Consider the following 22,805-nt stretch of genomic DNA (forward strand, 5'->3'; position numbering starts at 1 on the left):
AATGATTCAGAAAAGGGGGTGGTGATGAACAGAGTGCCTGAATTAAGCAGACCACTCTTACCCAGTCCAAAGATCAGGGCTTGATCCATCACCGTTTTTTAGCTCACTGCACCATCCCAGCTCAGAACTTGGCTATATGCAAATTAGTCTGTTCCTGTCCCAGTGCATGATGGGAACAGGGCAAACCAAACTACCAAGCCAATTCTTATACTGGGAAGGAAACAAGCTTCCGGGGACCGGTTTCTGCCATTTCAGGCGTCGTCGGCCTGGCTTGCTTGAATCCTGATGGTGCAATGAGCAAGGGACTCACATCTGAGTATACCCTTCCACGCTTATGGTGGACAAAATGATTCAGAAAAGGGGGTGGTGATGAACAGAGTGCCTGAATTAAGCAGACCACTCTTACCCAGTCCAAAGATCAGGGCTTGATCCATCACCGTTTTTTAGCTCACTGCACCATCCCAGCTCAGAACTTGGCTATATGCAAATTAGTCTGTTCCTGTCCCAGTGCATGATGGGAACAGGGCAAACCAAACTACCAAGCCAATTCTTATACTGGGAAGGAAACAAGCTTCCGGGGACCGGTTTCTGCCATTTCAGGCGTCGTCGGCCCGGCTTGCTTGAAACCTGATGGTGCAATGAGCAAGGGACTCACATCTGAGTATACCCTTCCACGCTTATGGTGGACAAAATGATTCAGAAAAGGGGGTGGTGATGAACAGAGTGCCTGAATTAAGCAGACCACTCTTACCCAATCCAAAGATCAGGGCTTGATCCATCACCGGTTTTTAGCTCACTGCACCATCCCAGCTCAGAACTTGGCTATATGCAAATTAGTCTGTTCCTGTCCCAGTGCATGATGGGAACAGGGCAAACCAAACTACCAAGCCAATTCTTATACTGGGAAGGAAACAAGCTTCCGGGGACCAGTTTCTGCCATTTCAGGCGTCGTCGGCCCGGCTTGCTTGAATCCTGATGGTGCAATGAGCAAGGGACTCACATCTGAGTATACCCTTCCACGCTTATGGTGGACAAAATGATTCAGAAAAGGGGGTGGTGATGAACAGAGTGCCTGAATTAAGCAGACCACTCTTACCCAGTCCAAAGATCAGGGCTTGATCCATCACCGTTTTTTAGCTCACTGCACCATCCCAGCTCAGAACTTGGCTATATGCAAATTAGTCTGTTCCTGTCCCAGTGCATGATGGGAACAGGGCAAACCAAACTACCAAGCCAATTCTTATACTGGGAAGGAAACAAGCTTCCGGGGACCGGTTTCTGCCATTTCAGGCGTCGTCGGCCCGGCTTGCTTGAATCCTGATGGTGCAATGAGCAAGGGACTCACATCTGAGTATACCCTTCCACGCTTATGGTGGACAAAATGATTCAGAAAAGGGGGTGGTGATGAACAGAGTGCCTGAATTAAGCAGACCACTCTTACCCAGTCCAAAGATCAGGGCTTGATCCATCACCGTTTTTTAGCTCACTGCACCATCCCAGCTCAGAACTTGGCTATATGCAAATTAGTCTGTTCCTGTCCCAGTGCATGATGGGAACAGGGCAAACCAAACTACCAAGCCAATTCTTATACTGGGAAGGAAACAAGCTTCCGGGGACCGGTTTCTGCCATTTCAGGCTTCGTCGGCCCGGCTTGCTTGAATCCTGATGGTGCAATGAGCTAGGGACTCACATCTGAGTATACCCTTCCACGCTTATGGTGGACAAAATGATTCAGAAAAGGGGGTGGTGATGAACAGAGTGCCTGAATTAAGCAGACCACTCTTACCCAGTCCAAATATCAGGGCTTGATCCATCACCGTTTTTTAGCTCATTGCACCATCCCAGCTCAGAACTTGGCTATATGCAAATTAGTCTGTTCCTGTCCCAGTGCATGATGGGAACAGGGCAAACCAAACTACCAAGCCAATTCTTATACTGGGAAGGAAACAAGCTTCCGGGGACCGGTTTCTGCCATTTCAGGCGTCGTCGGCCCGGCTTGCTTGAATCCTGATGGTGCAATGAGCAAGGGACTCACATCTGAGTATACCCTTCCACGCTTATGGTGGACAAAATGATTCAGAAAAGGGGGTGGTGATGAACAGAGTGCCTGAATTAAGCAGACCACTCTTACCCAGTCCAAAGATCAGGGCTTGATCCATCACCGTTTTTTAGCTCACTGCACCATCCCAGCTCAGAACTTGGCTATATGCAAATTAGTCTGTTCCTGTCCCAGTGCATGATGGGAACAGGGCAAACCAAACTACCAAGCCAATTCTTATACTGGGAAGGAAACAAGCTTCCGGGGACCGGTTTCTGCCATTTCAGGCGTCGTCGGCCCGGCTTGCTTGAATCCTGATGGAGCAATGAGCAAGGGACTCACATCTGAGTATACCCTTCCACGCTTATGGTGGACAAAATGATTCAGAAAAGGGGTGGTGATGAACAGAGTGCCTGAATTAAGCAGACCACTCTTACCCAGTCCAAAGATCAGGGCTTGATCCATCACCATTTTTTAGCTCACTGCACAATCCCAGCTCAGAACTTGGCTATATGCAAATTAGTCTGTTCCTGTCCCAGTGCATGATGGGAACAGGGCAAACCAAACTACCAAGCCAATTCTTATACTGGGAAGGAAACAAGCTTCCGGGGACCGGTTTCTGCCATTTCAGGCGTCGTCGGCCCGGCTTGCTTGAATCCTGATGGTGCAATGAGCAAGGGACTCACATCTGAGTATACCCGTCCACGCTTAAGGTGGACAAAATGATTCAGAAAAGGGGGTGGTGATGAACAGAGTGCCTGAATTAAGCAGACCACTCTTACCCAGTCCAAAGATCAGGGCTTGATCCATCACCGTTTTTTAGCTCACTGCACCATCCCAGCTCAGAACTTGGCTATATGCAAATTAGTCTGTTCCTGTCCCAGTGCATGATGGGAACAGGGCAAACCAAACTACCAAGCCAATTCTTATACTGGGAAGGAAACAAGCTTCCGGGGACCGGTTTCTGCCATTTCAGGCGTCGTCGGCCTGGCTTGCTTGAATCCTGATGGTGCAATGAGCAAGGGACTCACATCTGAGTATACCCTTCCACGCTTATGGTGGACAAAATGATTCAGAAAAGGGGGTGGTGATGAACAGAGTGCCTGAATTAAGCAGACCACTCTTACCCAGTCCAAAGATCAGGGCTTGATCCATCACCGTTTTTTAGCTCACTGCACCATCCCAGCTCAGAACTTGGCTATATGCAAATTAGTCTGTTCCTGTCCCAGTGCATGATGGGAACAGGGCAAACCAAACTACCAAGCCAATTCTTATACTGGGAAGGAAACAAGCTTCCGGGGACCGGTTTCTGCCATTTCAGGCGTCGTCGGCCCGGCTTGCTTGAATCCTGATGGTGCAATGAGCAAGGGACTCACATCTGGGTTTTTTTGGGTCGTTTTACATTTATATGAGAGACTTCATTGTGCCTGCGTCTTTTTTAGGATTTGATAGTCTTTCATCATGTTTCTGACCTCATCTGCTTTCCTGTGGAGTATATATGTCTTTCCTTGCTTTTTTCCTTAACCCACCACATCCTCTTACACCTCGATATTCTTGTTCCCACAGGCTGAATCATCCAGCACGCTTCCTTGCTCTTAACAATGGAGGAAGCCGTGTCGCACTTCTGTTTGGCACCTTAGACAAACAAGCAACTTTCAACTTTACAAAGCTCCTCAAATGCCACTTTCTATTCCAGATAACCAGGTGTGCAACGTTCTACCTCATCTACAGTGCTCCTGGTCAGAACAAGGATATATTTGATGAATTCTCAAACCTCCTCTCCACATCATCGATCTGATATACTAACAGCACCATCCTCTTCAAGCACTAAGAAAACAAGAACTCATCAACACTCTCAACATGATATTGTATCTCACGCAGGCAAACATGCAAAGAAACATAACCTTGACCTAATTTTCTCAACATGACCAACCAGTCAACGCCAACCAACACCAACCAGCCAATATCAGCTATCCATACCTTGGGATTGGACTGCCCTCCTCACCACCCTGTGAAGTATCTCATCAACACACTGAGATGAACCCAAAAGAGAATAATATAACTTCAAATCCTTCAAGGACTATACTACCATAAATGTCCTATACCACAAAGGTATCTCTTGCCTATCACCTTCACCCCAAGATACAATATCAATTCTCTTCTAAATAACGTCAATTCATTTTTGGAAATAATGTGAATGTTCACTTTTCATCACAAAACACACACAAGTGCAAGCTCTTTAGTACTCTTTTAAAAAAATGTTTTTTAAATTTATAGCCACGGACAAAAATACATTACATAGGCAAAAGAATTAATAAACAACAAACCGATAGTCATGGGCAGGACTCATAAGGGCATAAGCGGAAAAAACATAACAACATTTTTTAATTATCCATTACAAATACATTTTGATACCGTTGTAATTAATAAAAGCAATTATATAGTGTAGAAAAAAGGAGATTCTTTAAACTCTCAATCCCATTGAAGGCACAACTATATCCTTTTAAATTTAAGCCAAGACCCAGGGCCTCTAACTTTAGCTAATGTCATCTCCATTTCATAGATTTCCCTTAGTAAGGACCAAACTTCATTAATACTTGGACTACTGCTCTGGATCCAAGAACGAGCTATACATAAACGAGCGCAGGCCGATATAATAGAAGCAAAAGATTTAGTAAGACAGCCTAACTCTGAAAATATTCCCAATGCCAGCTCTTTCTCAGTAACCGCATTGTCGTACCCGGCTCAAACTGCAAGGGCGAGGGTAATACCAGACCAAAATTCTTTCAGCATGGGACATGTAAAAAACATATGACGTAAATCTGCGGCGAATTCCTGGCATTTCGGACAATATAATTTAGTGTTATCTTAGGGGCCTATTACGATGGCTTACGGACATATTCCGCCCGCCACCGTAACGGAGCACGGGACTGCCCGCCGATGCTGCGGCGGTCCCGCCATGCACATTAGGATGCACCTGCCACACTGGCGGCGCATCCTGTGCCTTTTCCATTGCGGGTAGATCTGCTGGCGGCAGACCCGCCCGCAATGGAAAAGGACTGTGCACAGCACTGTTATCCACTGCCATGAAGTGCATGGCAATGAGGGGGGGCGCCATAGGTAACCCCCAGCCAGCGCCGATTTCAGTTCCTTTAACTAAACTCTGTATTCGCTCGGCAAACGCCTCCCAAAAGTATAGTTTAAAGTCTGGAAGTTTGAAACCTCCCTGCTTAAATGATCATTTTATATATCGTATGGCTCTCCTAGCGCATTGGTATCTGCAAATAAAACTACCAACAGTGCTATCCAAGCACTTATAAAAGGTCTGGGGCACCCGCAGAGGGATAGTATGAAAAAAATACAGAAACTGCGGGAGAACATTCATTTTAATGACATTACATCTCCCATATATACTGAGGGGGAGCCAGGGCCAGCGCAGCAGATTTGTGACTACTTTCCTCAATAAAAGTTCATAATTCAATGAAATAATATCCCTAACAAGACTACTAAGAGATACTCCAAAATATATTGCATTTTTTGTGACTCCAAGGGCCGTTGGGAACTTTTCAGGTTGGAAGTTCAATAATGTCTGAGTTTTGTTCAAATCAAGTTTATAGCCGGAGAAAGAGCCAATTCGCTGTGCCTCAAAAGTTATAGCGGTCAAAGCGTTTACCAGCTGACTCGAGAACACGGCAATATCGTTCACGTATACAGTTAGTTTAAGATTCATCCAGTTTAGAGTAACCGGGATTATATCAGCACTAGATAATAAATGCTTAATAAAAGGCTCAATGTAAATTGCAAATAGTAAAGGGGATAGCGGACAGCCCTGCTGCATGCCCCTTTGGACTATAAATCAAGCAGATGATTGGCCATTTACTTTGATTGAAGCTGTTGGGCTCCTGTATAGCTTTTGTACTTCTGAGATGAACCTTTGACCGACACCTATAGATGACATTGTTGCCCATAGAGCTCCCCAACTGTGGTTCTGAAATTCTGGACCCTACCGTTGTCCCGGTATCGAGGTCCAATACCCGTGTCCCGAAACATCAACGTACCATGACGAATTTGGTGTCGACGAACCGATAATGATTAGGACATCATTCCTATGCATTTGCGTCATGATCGAGGCATGCTAACACCCCTGAATCGTAGTTTCCGTCCCGACCCCCCAGACTCCATTTTGTAAACGGTATCCATCTTGTGTCTTGCCCTCATGATAAGTCAATTAAAGGTCGAGCTTGATCTAAAAGGACACGTCCACCTTCCTTGACTTCCCCCTGACCTGTCCCAACTGACTCCCTTGCCTCCAGCCAAACCTGTTTAGGCAGCTCCTCGCCCAGTGGCCAAACACGATAGCATCAATGCACAACATACCACAAACCATTCACCGCATACAGATCATGTCTTCTACACACATACACACCTGTCCACGCTCCCTGTTTATGGCCAGTTTTATGACTAGGAGGTGCCTTCTTTTATTGGGGCTTCACCGATATCTGATGGGAGTTCCGGGCCTGGCTAGGTAATCTATCACGAATTGGACATCTAAAATACGGGCTTGCCTACATGACTTCGCTCTTTTGTATTATTGTAGAAATATGTATATAGCCATATCATAAACTCAAGAATTCTTGCTTGCAGCTATTATTTTTGTATATAAGGAGAAGGCTGGTTCTGTAAAAACGAACAGTCTCCTGAGAACACATGACCCGTGCTTGTCGTGCTTCTAGGACACCTGTTACTTGGTAGCTATCAATAAAACTTGATCTCTGACTGCGACTAGAAGACTCCGTGTTTCTGTGGTCCGAAACAAGGGGGAACTCAGAGGTCTTCGGGTGTTATTCCCTGACACCACCGGGTTCTTAAAAACCCGGCACCTCAGTTGCCGCCCAACTCGGGGCGGTATCAAGCGGCGACGGTCCAAGCCAGATGTTCGTGAGGAGCTTCGTGTGAAAATTCCGGAGGACGGCCAGCCACTTCAGCGACCCCTGTATGTCGACGTGGTTCCGAAGGTCTTTGCTGCGAGGTTCCCCGCGTCCCGACGGCTACGAAGGACTGCTGCCCTGACTATCGCCTTGTTTTGGACCCAGTGATCCTTGGTAGAGCAAAACGATAGACGAGTCTTCTAGCGACATCACCGATCTTCAAATACTTCAGTTAAGTATAAGTGGAGCGTCTCCCAGTCCTTAGTTTGTCCTTAGTTTTTGGTATCCTTGAGATACGCTTTGATTTGGTACTTGCAAGCCCCAAAGCCGAAGGACTTGTGTATTCACGAGAAATATCGTAACAGATAATCCTTTGAAGTTTGAAGCTAGACTAGTGAGCAAAGATGCCTGGTTTTAGCAGACTTGGAAACTTGTTTTGTCTTAGTTATAGTAAGGACTCCCGATTAGAGGATTCCTGTCCGGTTCCTCCGATTGGAACTCCAACATATGAGCTCTATGTAAAGCACGGCGTAGGTCCTATCACATATAATGAAGTGTGGATAAAATACACCCGCAAGGATGGTGTTTTAAAATGGCCCCAATATGGTAGTTTCGACTCAGAAATATTAGATAACTTAGAGGTCAAATTATTCAAGAGAAAAGCCCGGCCGGCGATGTTTGACTCTTTCTGCTTATGGCGCAAAGAAGCCAAACAGAAAGAAATAAAATTAGCAAAAAAGAATAAAAGAGGTATGTCAATGGTGCAAGCTGCCGTTGCATACAAGGATAACGAGGAAGAGCAAGAAAGCGAACAAATACTTCGGAGCAAGAAACTAGCAGTAGATAAATGCTACCCGATGTTACCAAATAAGGGACAAGGTCAAGAGGAGAGATCCGAGAAAGATCCATTAATGTCCCACTTATTAAGCTCACCTCCACCGTATGCGTTAGACGCTACTACAACGCCAAAGATTTTTACTATACCGCGCCCCGGCGCACGAAACACAGCTCTTGCACACACGCCAGCTACTCTTCAGCTGGTTCCTACTTCTCCGGCGCAGCCTTCTCAAAGGCCGCCATCTTTGCTACATACTCCATCTACTTCTACGACTTTGCCTACAGCTCCAGCTATTGTCTATGATACTACGTCTGTGACTACTTCAACTTCCTCTACTATTGCCTCTACTTCTTCTTTGCCTCAGCCTGTTTTTTCTGATGCGTTTGCCCCTCCGCAAGCTTCTCCTTCTATTAGACAAAGAGTGACAGGTACCGTCACTGGTCTGCTTTCACCTTTCTTCGGGTCGCCTAAAACAACCCCTAAAACAGAACATAGACAGTTACGTAGTCAACTGCCTGATTACGAGGAAAGAAAAGTGATGAATGAACTAGCCCGTAAATGGATTACGGATACTGTTAAATATGATGTTCAGTCTGTTATGGAAGTTTTCCGTCAATGGAATGCACCCACTCAGAGATACGTATTCGAAGAAATGTGTGTATATCTGGGCGAAGATGTGAAGACAAATGATCCCACATACACAATGAACGAACTATGGCGTACACGCTTTAAGTTCTATGAAGGTATGATTATAGGTGCAGATGTTGAGAAAGCGAAAGAGTTATTGCTCTCTTATAGGAGTAAGGGAAACGTCTCTTGATCATGTCACGAAGACGATGCACCAGGCGGGAAAAGAGCGAAACAGTACCCCATGAGAGAGGTTCCTCCGGTTTGGAGGGATGGTGATGCGAATGCGAATCCGCCAATTCTGCCTCATTTCCAGCGTGTATGGGTACATGTCCCCTGGAAAAGATCCGATGTCTTAGCACTCAAGCAGACACTGCCTGATCCTCGTAAAAACCCGACTGGGTATTATAAGGAGTTATCGCAAACTGCAAGCTCATGTATAATGAATTTAGCGGATATAGACATGCTGTTTGGGAACGTTGTTCCACATCCTCTATGGAGCAAAATACGTCATACGAACGATGACCAAGAACTAGGTGATTCATGGGCGAACATTGCCGCTATAGATGCTAGACAAATTGGTGGTTCTAAACCTGAGCCGTTAATAGCTGAACTTCCCGGTAGAATTATCGCGTACATGAAAACGATAATGCCTGAAGTACGCATAAACTGGGACAAGCTATCTGCGTGCAAGCAGAAGAAAGATGAGAATGTGTCTGACTTTTTCACAAGATTTGAGGAGACTTTCACCGATCATAGTGGTCAGGATATGGCTACCGAGGGTGGTCAAAGATTGTTTGTAGACAAATTCGTACATAATTTAATCCCTGAACTGTGTAATAAACTGAAAGATTCAGAGAGTGCTTGGGCTGTCTCTACGTCAGCTCAAATTTTAGCTACAGCCCAGTACTATGAAAATAGGCGCAAAGACGAGCTAGATAAAGTCGACAAAAAGACAAAAGATTTAAAAACTAAAGTTCTTCTCCAGCAAGCTTATCCGCCTCGTACGGCTAGTCAGCCCAATTATCAACCACAACAGCAGTATTCGAGAAACGCGCAAGGAAACGAGTTTTCCCATCAGCGTATTGCTTATGGCCCGAATCAATGTGCGTATTGCAAGGAAGAGGGTCACTTTAAAGGTAATTGTCCGGCTCTTGCGCGACGTTTGAGCGGTGCTTCAGGTGTAAGGGGAAGAGGTGTTCAACATGCCCCTAGAGGTAGGGGCCATGGAAATTTCACCCAGAATACCACTTCTTTTCCGCCTCAGAATTCGATGAACAGCTTTGACCAACAGAATAATGCGTCGTCCAGGTCAGCTCAGTACTATACTGACGACTATTACACCGAACACGAAAATGAGGGTAACGATTGCTAGGACAGCCATGGACAAAGAGAGGGAGTTATTTCAGTTCCAGTAGATCAGAATGGACCTTATGTCAAGGTAAGTACGTCAGGAGTGTCAGAGCTATTTCTGCTGGATACTGGTGCTACAGAAAGTTCTATCATGCACTCGAAACTTCCTGGCGCACCTTTGTCTGGCGAAATGAATATTTCAGTAGGTTTCTCTGGCGCCCCTGTTAGAAACCCGATCTCCAGTCCTGTATCTCTTTCTATTGGCCCATGCGAATTAGAAGCACCCCTCATTTTGACAACAGGTTGCGGTGAAAATTTGTTAGGCTTGGTTTTGCTAAAAAGGTTATATGCGACTTTGTACTGTTCACCATTGGGAGTACAACTTACTTTAGGTAAGAAAGTAATTTCTCCAATGTATGTGTCAAAAGAAAATATTGCAACTGAATTGTCGTGTCTTCCTGATGTACTCTGGGCAAACGGTTCTAATGATGTAGGTCGTTTGGAGATAGCACCGTATGTCATAACATTGAAAGCCAACGTTAGGTTGCCACGCATTCCCCAATACAAAATATCTAGCGAATGTGAAAAGGCGTTATTGACGATTGTTTATGACCTGATTGATAAGGACGTCATTGAAGAAACGACAGGAAATGTTTGTAACAGTCCAGTCTTACCGGTTTTAAAGCGTACGGATCCTTCACAGCCCCCTGTGTATAGGTTCGTGATCGACCTCAGAGAAGTGAACAAGATAGTTATCCCACAGTTTCCAGTTGTCCCCGACATTACTGCTTTATTGACGATTGTTCCAGCTTCAGCAAATTGGTTCTCGGTGATTGACCTGAAGAACGCTTTCTTCAGCATCCCGATTGCTGAGGAGAGTAGAGATATTTTCGGATTTAATTTAGGAGGACGAAGTTTCCGCTTCAAGTGCGCTCCTCAAGGCTACTGCGAAAGCCCATCAATATTCAGTCAGGCCCTGAAAACACAACTAGACACGATTGTTCTACAGAATGGTTCAACTCTGATTCAGTACGTAGACGATCTGCTGATCGCTGCGGACACTGAAGAGATTTGCAAGAAAGCTACGTTATCATTATTACGTAACTTATGTGACATGAAGCACAAAGTCTCTCTCTCCAAACTACAATTTTGCCGACAAGAAGTAACCCACCTAGGTCACATCTTGTCGAAGGAGGGAAGGAGACTGACACCAGAAAGAATACAGGCAATTGCAGAACTGAGTGCCCCAAGAACACAGAGAGAGGTTCAAGCTTTCTTGGGCATTACATCGTACTGTAGACAATGGATACCGAATTTCTCACTACTAGCTAAACCCTTGCTGGCACTACTCTGTAAAGACACGCCAAATCCTATGCCTTGGTCTGAAGATTGCCAGACGAGTTTCCACGAGTTGCGTGATGCATTGTGTTTGGCTCCTGTGTTGGGAAACCCCAACTACAGTAAGCCTTTTACATTATATGTCCATGAGAAGGAAGGTTGTGCATTATCAGTTTTAACACAACATTTTGGGGACAGACAGCGCCCATGCGCGTATTTTTCGGCAACTCTAGACCCTGTGGCTAAAGCCCTACCAAGTTGTCTGAGGGCTACCGCCGCAGCAGCTGTCTGCATCCGACAATCTGCTGGATTAGTCATGAATAATACTCTGATCGTTATGGTTCCGCATGCAGTAGACATTTTACTAAACAGGACGAAGACACAACACCTTACCAGCGCTCGACTATCCAGTTACGAACTTACGCTGCTAGCAAGTCACATCCACATAAAGAGGTGCGATACACTGAATCCCGCAACGTTATTACCCATTCCGACAGAAACAGACAAGATTGATAACCATGACTGCTGTTTTAGGACAGAAGAAGAGACAAAAGGGAGAGTAGACTTACAGGACACTCCCCTTCCTAAATGCAACGATACTTTATGGGTTGATGGTTCATGTTTCAAGCTGCCGAATGGTGATACGACTGCAGCATATGCCGTAACGACATTACACACCATTATAGAGACCGCGCGCATTTCCCAAAATTCTGCACAAGCTGCAGAGCTAATTGCGCTTACCAGAGCATGTGTGTTAGCGAAAGGAAAGCGAGTGAATGTGTACACTGACAGCCAATACGCCTTTGGTGTGGCTCACAGTTTTGGGAGACTGTGGCGTGAACGTGGGTTTCTTACGTCACATGGTGCAAAGATACAACATGGTCAGCTAGTTAATGAGCTCCTCCAGTCACTGACCTTGCCACTACAAGTTGCCATTGTAAAATGCAGTGCACACAAAAAGATTCAGGATGATGTTGGCCGCGGGAATGCATTTGCAGACGAGGTTGCAAAAGAGACTGCAAGGAACACAATGAGTCGAATGTATGTTGTAGGTCCCGCTAGATGGATTACTGATGTAGGAATGTGTGAGGACACCATCGAAAGCGTGAAATCTATACAAGCCGAGGCAACTGAGAAAGAGGTGAATGAATGGAGAGAAAGTAAGGGTAGGTTAGATGGAAATGGTTGTTGGGTCAAATTGTCAGAACACCAGCGATGGCTATTACCTAACGCATATGTACTTGCAGTAGTAACATTGGCTCATGGATTTGCGCACATCAGTTCGAAAGGAATCTGTAAAGTATTGGCCCCAGTATGGCAAAACAGCAATATCCCGAAATATGCAGAGAATGTGGTCAGAAACTGTATGGTGTGTTTGAAGTACAATCCCGGTAGGGGAACCCCAACTCCAGCTGGTCATTTTGCGCCTCCAATGTATCCGTTCGAGGTTTTGCAGCTCGATTTCATTCACATGGAGAGATGCAACAATCTGAAGTATGTGCTCGTTGTTGTTTGCGCTTTCTCCAGGTGGGTGGAAGCGTACCCCCTTAAAGACAATACTGCCTTGTCAACTGCCAAAGCCCTTGTCAAAGAGTTCTTCCCGAGATTTTGCATGCCTAGAATCGTCTGGAGTGATAATTGAAGTGAATTCGTAGGACGCGTGATGAAGAGAGTGTGTGAGTGTTTAGGCATGCAACAAAAATTTCACTCTGCGAATCACCCCCAATCAGCTGGATTAGTAGAGTGCTACAATGGCACTTTAAAGCTCAAATTAGCCAAGATCCAAGCCTGTACAGGTCTTAAGTGGTCTGACGCCTTGCCCCTGGCACCCTTGTCAACCAGAATGACAGTCCATTCCAGGTTAGGACTTAGCCCCCATGAGATAGTGTTTGGCCGCCCAGCCAACGTCTGGGGCGTGCCAAGACCAAACAAACTCAGCAAAATAGAGCACCCCGTACTGCTTGACTATTTGTGCGAATTGACAACTAAATTGCGTGTTTTACACCAACAGGTTCACAGTTCCTCTCCACCAGCCTCTAACGATCCAGGTCACTCCATCGCACCCGGCACGTGGGTCTTGGTGCGGAATTTCCAGCGCACAAACAACGGACAGCCGAGGTGGACCGGACCTTACCTGGTACTTCTTTCCACGAGATCAGCGGTTCGGGTGGAAGGCAAAAAGAACTGGGTGCACGGGACCCATTGTAAACGGGTCCCTCTGCCCCTTCCATACGACCGGTGGGTTAACAAAGGAATTGCCGACTCCGAGACAGAAGCTATACCTCGCTTCATCCCTTTCAGCGATGCACGTTTAAAAGAAACTGGTACCGAAAAAGAGAGTGATCATATTTTACAAGGATTTGTGCCACAGTCTATGCAGTTGGACACTACCGAACCTGAGACATTGTTTGAAGACCACACCGTACCAGGAAAACGACGGTACAATTTAAGGTCTAAACGAAGAGACTAATAAAAACAAACTAATGTGATTTCCCTTCCCCCAAGAACTATTTTTGATTTTTCAGCTCTCTCACTCTCAGGAAACTTGCTCATTTTTGATTTTCGAACCGCCATCCGGTTCTGCTGCTAGGGTCGCGGTTGAAGGCTGGGGAGTGCAACTGGGGACGTTTAGGTCAACGGTTCTGGTTGGTCCAAGGGAGTTACCCCGGACTGAACAGAGCGCAACTAGAGAGTTTCCTAGGGTAAAGAGACCTACCAGACTCACGAACATTGAAAGACAACTATGCACTGTACTGGCCAAAAGAAGGTTTTTGATAACATGTATTTTAATGTTGTGTAGCATAACGATGTTTTTGACTGGTTATACTCTATTCGTATTCCAAGTTACTTTTTCAAATGACACCCGGCCACAGCCTCCTCCTACTATCTCTCCACACTACTTTCACCCTCTACCTGAACACGAGTCTGCCAGAAGACTCGAATTTGTAAATAACTCATTCATTCAACTTCTACACCAACACCAGTCCATAATGAACACATCGAACTGTTGGATATGTGGACTCATGCCACACACAACGGATAAGGGTATCCCATACTTCATCCTGCCTTTCAGTTATTATGGTTCTCTGTGGGCTTTCCAGACCATGTTCCTATTCGCCCTAGAACCATACCCGACACGTTCTACTGAGAGTGATTCCAGTAACAAGGCACTAGTAGCAGGGATAAGAAATATGAGTAGAGAGTTCGACACATATCTAACGATTCCCAAAGATGAACTCACTCCGTACACTCGTTGGAACGTAACTAAATATGGGGTTTACCTGAGTAAGAGCTAGACAGCAAAGAAATCCCGCCCAGTTTGGATAGTACCCAACCGAGGTCACTTATGTTTACAAGGTATCGGCAGGGATCCCAAAGCACAATTAGGAAAGAGTATATGCACGGAAACCTATGTGTTCGCTTCCCGAACTTCCCCTATACTATTAGCAGCCAAAGGCACGTATTTCGTCTGCCATGACCAAGCTTACACCTGGTTGCCCCCTGACTTCTCAGGTACATGCTTTATCGCATTTCTGCTGCCTCCCACCTACACGGCCAGAGCAGATTACCATCGGACAAGGACAGCTAGAGGTGTCGTGAGTAAAGACGACACCGCGGGTCAGGAATTCGCTGACTTCGCAAAGGGTTTTCTGCCATTTTGGGGGCCTATGGTGAACAGCAGGAATATTCGCCAGTTATCGAGGATAGTTGAATCCGCCGTGATTACAACGGCCGGAGCTCTTGGCAATTTGATGACCGAACTTCAGTCGGATCGACTTATGACTCTTCAGAACCGAGTTGCCCTAGATATCATACTCGCCGATCGTGGTGGTGTGTGTAGAGTGATCCAATCCAGTTGTTGCATTTTCATCCCTGATAACGCACCGACGGTGTACCAGGCCATCTCTCCTTACTAGGGTGGTTCTGGGGACTGATCGCTACATGGGGATGGAAAACACTGATCTTCATTGGGATGATCTTAGCACTTCTGTTTATGTTCTGCCTGTGTGTACAGTGCGCTCCTGCACTATGTGGCCTCTGTGCTACCTCATGTGTATGGAAGCCTGTGTCAAGGGACGAACTGAGCAACAGAATGATGCTACAACAGCATCTCCACGAATTCCTTCATACAGATTTAGACTCGGATTAACATGAATTATTGCCTTATATGAGGGCAAAAGGAGGGTCTGTTGTTCTGAAATTCTGGACCCTACCGTTGTCCCGGTATCGAGGTCCAATACCCGTGTCCCGAAACATCAACGTACCATGACGAACTTGGTGTCGACGAACCGATAATGATTAGGACATCATTCCTATGCATTTGCGTCATGATCGAGGCATGCTAACACCCCTGAATCGTAGTTTCCGTCCCGACCCCCCAGACTCCATTTTGTAAACGGTATCCATCTTGTGTCTTGCCCTCATGATAAGTCAATTAAAGGTCGAGCTTGATCTAAAAGGACACGTCCACCTTCCCTGACTTCCCCCTGACCTGTCCCAACTGACTCCCTTGCCTCCAGCCAAACCTGTTTAGGCAGCTCCTCGCCCAGTGGCCAAACACGATAGCATCAATGCACAACATACCACAAACCATTCACCGCATACAGATCATGTCTTCTACACACATACACACCTGTCCACGCTCCCTGTTTATGGCCAGTTTTATGACTAGGAGGTGCCTTCTTTTATTGGGGCTTCACCGATATCTGATGGGAGTTCCGGGCCTGGCTAGGTAATCTATCACGAATTGGACATCTAAAATACGGGCTTGCCTACATGACTTCGCTCTTTTGTATTATTGTAGAAATATGTATATAGCCATATCATAAACTCAAGAATTCTTGCTTGCAGCTATTATTTTTGTATATAAGGAGAAGGCTGGTTCTGTAAAAACGAACAGTCTCCTGAGAACACATGACCCGTGCTTGTCGTGCTTCTAGGACACCTGTTACTTGGTAGCTATCAATAAAACTTGATCTCTGACTGCGACTAGAAGACTCCGTGTTTCTGTGGTCCGAAACAAGGGGGAACTCAGAGGTCTTCGGGTGTTATTCCCTGACACCACCGGGTTCTTAAAAACCCGGCACCTCACAACTTACTCGGTCAAAGGACTTTTCGGTATCCAACATCAGCATCCCCAGCTGCTGGCTCATTTTGCAGAGAAATCGAATGCCGCTATCGCAGTATTAATATGCGCAGCCATGTCTCTTCCGCGAACAAAACCATGTTGCTGTTCTGAGACTAATAAATGAATGATGGGGCCAATCACATAGCAAGAACTTTAGAAAAATGTTTTGCGTCAGCATTTGTCAGGGCTATCAGCCGGTAAGAGCTCATTTCATCTCTAGGCTACCACTTTTTAGGAAAAACTACAATGTTCGTAACGTTCCAAGAAGGAGAAACATCCTCGCCTTGCATAATTGCATTACATAGCTCGAGGTAAATTGGGGTTAGTGTACTTTTGAAAACGTTATAAAATTCCAGCGGGATCTGATCCTCGCCAACTGCCTTGCCAGTAGGCAGAGCCTTAATTGCTTCCTCGACCTCCCTCACTCCAACATCTTTCTGCAGAGGCTCGGAATGTAGAGAATCCAAAACTGCCATTGCACACTCCTGTATGTAAGCTGAAGCAGTTTGTTGATCATAGCCAACAGAGTCACTGTACAAGTCAGCATAAAATAACCTAAATTGTTCTACAATATCCATAGATCTAGTATAAACCAGACCGTCTACCCCTTTGATTGATTTAAGGCATGGTTTAGTGCTATGATCTGCTATTTGATTAGCCAACAGGCGGCCGACTCTTTCCCCATATTAACACTGTTTTGTTCTAAATTTGAGATATCTATTTGCAACTTTATCCCTTAGCTGCCTCTTTATCTTGGCTCTGGCCTCAATAACCTGCAGATAAATCAGTTGTTCAGTGACATCTTTTAAAGCAATAGCTGTAGCATGTCGGCGCTCGAGTTCTAAACAGCACTTCTGTTCTTGCTCCAGCTGAAAAAGGCCCTTTCGATTTCGTTTAATAATATATTGCAGCGTTGCACCTCTTACACAGGCTTTTAGACAGTCTAAATGCATCATTCCAACCATCCGCAGAGGAAAAAAACAGAACCCCCGATAACCTTGCCATAATAAATTCCCTGCACATAATGCACATGCAACTCATCATAGCCAAATACTCTACCCACTGAACCAATGAAACTACCAACAGAAGAAGGACCCATTTAATTACTGTTGGGCGCTTCATCAACCACTGCTTCACACTTCACAAACAAGTGTAATGTCACCAACTACTTCCTCAGTGAAAAAATATAGGAGATCCAACAGCATTTTCACAACATAAAACCTTCTGATATTACACTCACCTCTCTGTGCTGCATTCCACAATGTTAACCGTTCATACCCCAGAATCTCACGTACATCTAAAATTCTCAAATCTGTCAAAACACTTCCCATGAAGATTATGTCTTGTCCTGATCATTCATCAAAGTTTTCTCTGTACAAGCTCTCTTACCCCTACTCAACATCATCACCCGCTCCATCACTCAAGGCATCTTCCCAGAAGCTCTAATTACAGGCCAGTCCTTCTCTTTCCTGAGGGAAATATACACCCTAATGACCACAACAATTACGGTCCATTATTAACCTACCCTTCAACAGCACGATCCTTGAAAAAGCAGTCTGAACCCAAATCCTAGATCATCTCAATGCCAGCTTTTTCTTGCAGGACTATCAATCCAGCTTTAAATTATGATCCAGCACGGAAGCAAAATGAACAGCTGCTTTCTCACCACCAATCTATCTGTTGAGGTGGACACATCATTGAAACAATATTACCCTAAACCCCTAGATGACATCCTTCTGCATTCTAGATGGTGGTATTGCAGATCTTTCTCGTGGTGGACGTCACATGGCACACAGAATCTGCTCGGCATCAATTATGGGTTGGTGGTTAATTGCCTCTGTAGTCCTAGTGTACTGGGTGTGTCCTACAATGGCTTCACAAATTGGGCCAAGTACAAAACCCCGTCCACATTTGACTCTGAGTGGTAACAATGGTGAATATTCACAGACTTCTCATGCAGGTAGCGTGAGGGCGCCCAAGCCCAGACCTCAACAATCTTACAAAACAATAAATGTGTTTTTCTTTTAAGAAATATACCTACTTTAAAGCACAAAACAATGAAATACTACACATTATTGCAACAAAATGTAATTTTAATGTCCTTGAGTATTATCGAACAGTGCTGTGCCTCTATCCACTATCTACTATGATCCCCCCCTTCATCCAGGTCCATTTCCCTCCAGGTCAAGGTGTCATCCTACTTTGATGTAAAAGGTATTCGATTTCTTATGCCTCATATGCAGTTCCTGAATTATTACACTTAGTTTTATTTCTCAGTCTCAGTTTTTAGACTTACCATGCATGGTGGATCTGCTTTCATTTTGCTGGTGCAGCTACATGGTTTTCTCACCAGAGCACTCACACCCTCTTTCCTGCGAGGTGGCATGCCAGCCAGCAGCTTTGCTTGTGCACCCCACTACATCCTCTGTACCAGTAGTCCGTCCGTGTTCCCGTAAAGATTGGACCGCCGATGGAAGTCTCAGTAGCCAATGACGTTGCCGATTATTGTACATGTTGCCTCTTTTGGCTGTTCACAACGTAAATAGATGTAGCCCCATTTGGGCTCCTCTCTCCAGGGATTTACATTATTTTATTCTACCTTCAGTCTGTTCTTCAATGTCTTCCACTCATTACTTGCTGTGAACCTGTTACGATTCTCCAGTAGATTCTAGTCTTCATAAAGTTGATAACACATGCGTTTCACCTCTTGATTATAGTAATGCACTTTCATGCCCAAGGATGCAAGTGCCCTATAGAGGCAATGTAGTAAATTCCTAGGCAGTTAAAGTATATTTGACATGCTGGCTGGTCAATACATTAAGAGAAATAAATGATAACTTTGGCTCCGTGCAGAACAGAATACAATTTAAGACATAGGTATTTCTTTTATTCTATATATTTTTATTAAAAAGAGGTAAAACAAGTGGCATGTAATATATATTTGACATCAATATTTCTGGGGTACCTAGCTATTTGTTAATACAGTGGTTAGACCCTATGTAACGATGGGTGTAAGCTGTATTATACAAAGAATCAATATAATAAAAACATATTTTTTATAACATTCAAATCATACACAATTTTATGTAAAGCTATTAATATATTGTGGCTGAAAACTGATAGTAGTCTCAACGCGCGTTTCGGCACAAGTGTGCCTTCATCAGCAGTGCCACAAAGGAACGGACGATTTCCTAATAAAAACAAGAATGTGTATATATGTACAGTTATTATTTAAAATTTGATGTGTAAATACATGCATTCAATGATAAAAACATTTGTTCTATAGTTTCAACAATCTAGTTCACATCGAACGTGCACGGAGCCAAACATATTGTGCTGAATCATTCTAGGTATGCCATAGCTAGTTTAGGGAAGCAATTGAATGGAATCGCAAGAGCATGTAAACAGGGATAAAATAAATTTAAGGAAAAATAGCAGCAACAGATATTAGCAACCTATGCTTGATATTCTATGTGGCTATAGTTAATAAAATAGCTAACGTCATGCACTTTACATGATTGTTATGGTACATATGCACAACATGCATCTGGATCAATGCTTTTCTATATTAGATGACTCAATATATAGGTATTGATATAGGTGCTAGAAAAGGGAATCTGTTAAGTTGATGATATGGGGAAGCACTGTTAAGTGAGAGAGTGCCTAATTCAATTGACCTTTTAAATAAAACGAGAAATTACCTTGCAAGAGGTTGTTCAGGCTTTAACTTGTTTTTGGGACTTTTTTTGGGGGCTTTTTTTGGAAAGACGGTCGGTTCCAGCAGCTAAGGGTATGTAGAATGGAACCCACAGTAGATGAGAATAATCTATGTATAAATGTATATATGAAAAACATATAAATATTTTTTGCAACGACGAATATATAGGCAAGAGTGATTTGTGAGACCAAAAGAATAGAGATAATGTTACCTGTATTTACGTTTGTAATGAGGCCCTGTGACTTGGATTTTTGACTTCGCAGTGGCCCTTATATTTTAGGAATCTAGACAAATACATTTTGAAACTATGTCAATATTGCATGGTCTCATGATGGATGGTAGCTTAAATTTATGTGAGATGCTCATATTTTTATGGTTGCAATGCTCACCTGATTGATTTTCAGGAAGCATGAAAAAGAGGTAAATAAAATACGGAAGAACCGTGGTTGTTCTTTGGCTGATCGATGGTCGTAGACCGAGGTCGGCACTTCATGCTAAATAAACACACAACATATGTAAAAACGTCGTGTATAATGTATTGCCTTCATAGTGTTTAAACGTCGGTAAAGAGGTAATGTGGTGGCAGGAGGCAATGTACTCACCACTTATAAGCTTAATGAGGCTTTAAGTGTAAATCATCTGGGCCAATGCTTCTGTGTTTGGGCGCCGAGTTGGAGTAGAAAAGTGATATCTTTTCCTCTTAGGCTACTGCTCGCCAAGGGTAGACTGTAGCGGGGGAAATAAGCAATTAGACATATCGGGAGTTATCTCAACGAGATAATCCTTCAGTAGGTATCAAGAGGTTAAGCTCCTGAGGGGTTGGATGGGGCGGCGCTCTTATATTCTTACCTTTGCGATACGCGATGGTGGATGGATGATGAAACCCGCCGTAAACGATCGTTGTTCACCGAAGCGGCGTTTATAGTCCTACCTTTTAAGTCACATGGCTTTTTTCTGGCAGGACATAGAAGACATACTGTTGAACGCTACAAAGAGTGTTTTAAAGAGCGTGAATAAAGATATATTTGTGTTTGCTTGATATTATTTAGACTATCAGTATTTACTCACATTGACTGTGGGTTATATATGAGGTAAATAATTTTACCTGCTATTCTTTGTTTGAACGATATAGTAAGCAAACTTATATGGAGTGATAATTGCGATAGATTAACAAACGGTGTGTGTGTAGATGTATGGAATCAGGCAGATGGGCTGGAGGGGCGGGGGAGGGGGGGGGAAAAGGGAGGGGTTAAGGGTGTTTTAGAGTGGAGGGGGGGAGAGGGGGAGGGGAAGGGATGGAGCTGATTTGGCGGGAACATTTATTTACAGAAAGGGGTGGGTCATGTAGACATAATGTAGGACAGATGGCAGGGGGATACAGATTTTGCATGGGGGCATGTCCACATTCGATCATGCGGCTGCGAGTTTATGTTTTACCTGTACTTCTTGAGCTGTTATAAAGGATGGCGTTTTCCCATGGTAAGTCCAAATTTAGTCCATTTTTTAAGGTATCTAAATTAAAAATCCAGAATACTTCGCGTTTTTTCCTGATATTTTCTCCTATGATTTCATTACTATTGCGAATCTTTTCTAGTATATGCCATTTCATCTCAGTGTGAGAATGTTTAAGATCAACATAGTGTTTTACCATGGGTGCCTGGAGTTTAGCGGTACGGATGGCAGATCTATGTTCAGTAAGTCTAGTTGATATGGCTCTGGACGTTTCTCCAACGTATCCTTGGTTACAGGGGCATATTATGATGTAAATCACATTGTTTGTTTTGCAATTACACATAACATGGGACTTAATAGTTGTCTTGTTGTAGGTGAAGGATTCTCCCTCAATTGCTCCCATACATGCTTTACATTGGGCATGTAGGCATTTGTATGTGCCCACAATGGGTGTATGTCCATCTATTGTTTTCTGTATGTAGGGCATTTTTTTGGGGAACCTAGAATGGACAATATGGTCTTTTATATTTTTATTTCGCCTATGAGCGAATAGTGGTTTCTGTAATTTCTTTTCAATTTGTTGTCCACTATTTAGAATGTGCCAATTGGCATTAATTATCTGTCTCACCTGATTGTTGAGAGTTGAGTGCTTGGTAACACATATCAATTGGTTTGAATTATTAGGGGGTACTTTTGGACGGAGAAGGGCATCTCTGTCATAAAATCTCGCTCTTTTAAAAGCCTCTCGTATTAGTCTGTGTGGGTATCCTCTGGTGAGAAATTTCTGCTTCATGGTGGCTGCTTGTATGTCATAATCAGTGAGATTTGTACAGTTGCGTCGGAGTCGGAGAAATTGTCCAAAGGGTATGCTCTGTTTTTGTGCCCAAGGGTGGTAACTATCAAAGTGTAATAACGTATTCCGACTGGTAGGTTTAATGTATAAATCTACTTCTAGATGGTTATCTGAACTTCTAATGATTATGTCTAAAAATTCAACTTTATGTTTATCAATATGGCTGGTGAATTTTAGATTGATATCAATGGCATTAAGCCATAGCAGAAATTCCTCAAGTTTTTCATTGGTGTCTGACCAAATGAAAAAAATGTCGTCGATATAACGCGACCAATGTTTCACAGATTCAAAAAAGGGGGCTAGTTCGTTATGGATATGTTTTTGTTCGAATGCGGCCATATAGATGTTTGCCACCGATGGTGCTACTGTGGCCCCCATGCTGACACCTTTTATTTGTTTGTACAAATCGTTACCAAATTCAAAGGTATTTTCGGTGAGCACTATTTTAAGACATTCTAAAATGAATACTTTAGGTCCTGGAATGTTGTATTTGTCAATAAACCAAGCGACCGCGCTGAGGGCAGCTTGTTGG

At 44.1% G+C, this 22,805-nt stretch overlaps 1 long non-coding RNA gene across 1 annotated transcript; it reads right to left on the reverse strand.

Annotated features, from left to right (window-relative positions):
• Positions 1-19,183: 19,183 nt before the first annotated feature.
• On the reverse strand, positions 19,184-20,866 carry LOC144824951 (uncharacterized). Its single transcript, XR_013609202.1, has 6 exons — positions 20,818-20,866; positions 20,571-20,694; positions 20,358-20,462; positions 20,180-20,252; positions 19,952-20,076; positions 19,184-19,441 (listed from the first exon to the last, which is right to left on the reverse strand). It is a non-coding gene; the product is annotated as an uncharacterized LOC144824951 (long non-coding RNA).
• Between the last annotated feature and the right edge of the window lie 1,939 nt (positions 20,867-22,805).

This window comes from Lissotriton helveticus, chromosome 3_1, assembly GCF_964261635.1.
Source record: "Lissotriton helveticus chromosome 3_1, aLisHel1.1, whole genome shotgun sequence".
Classification (NCBI taxonomy): domain Eukaryota; kingdom Metazoa; phylum Chordata; class Amphibia; order Caudata; family Salamandridae; genus Lissotriton; species Lissotriton helveticus.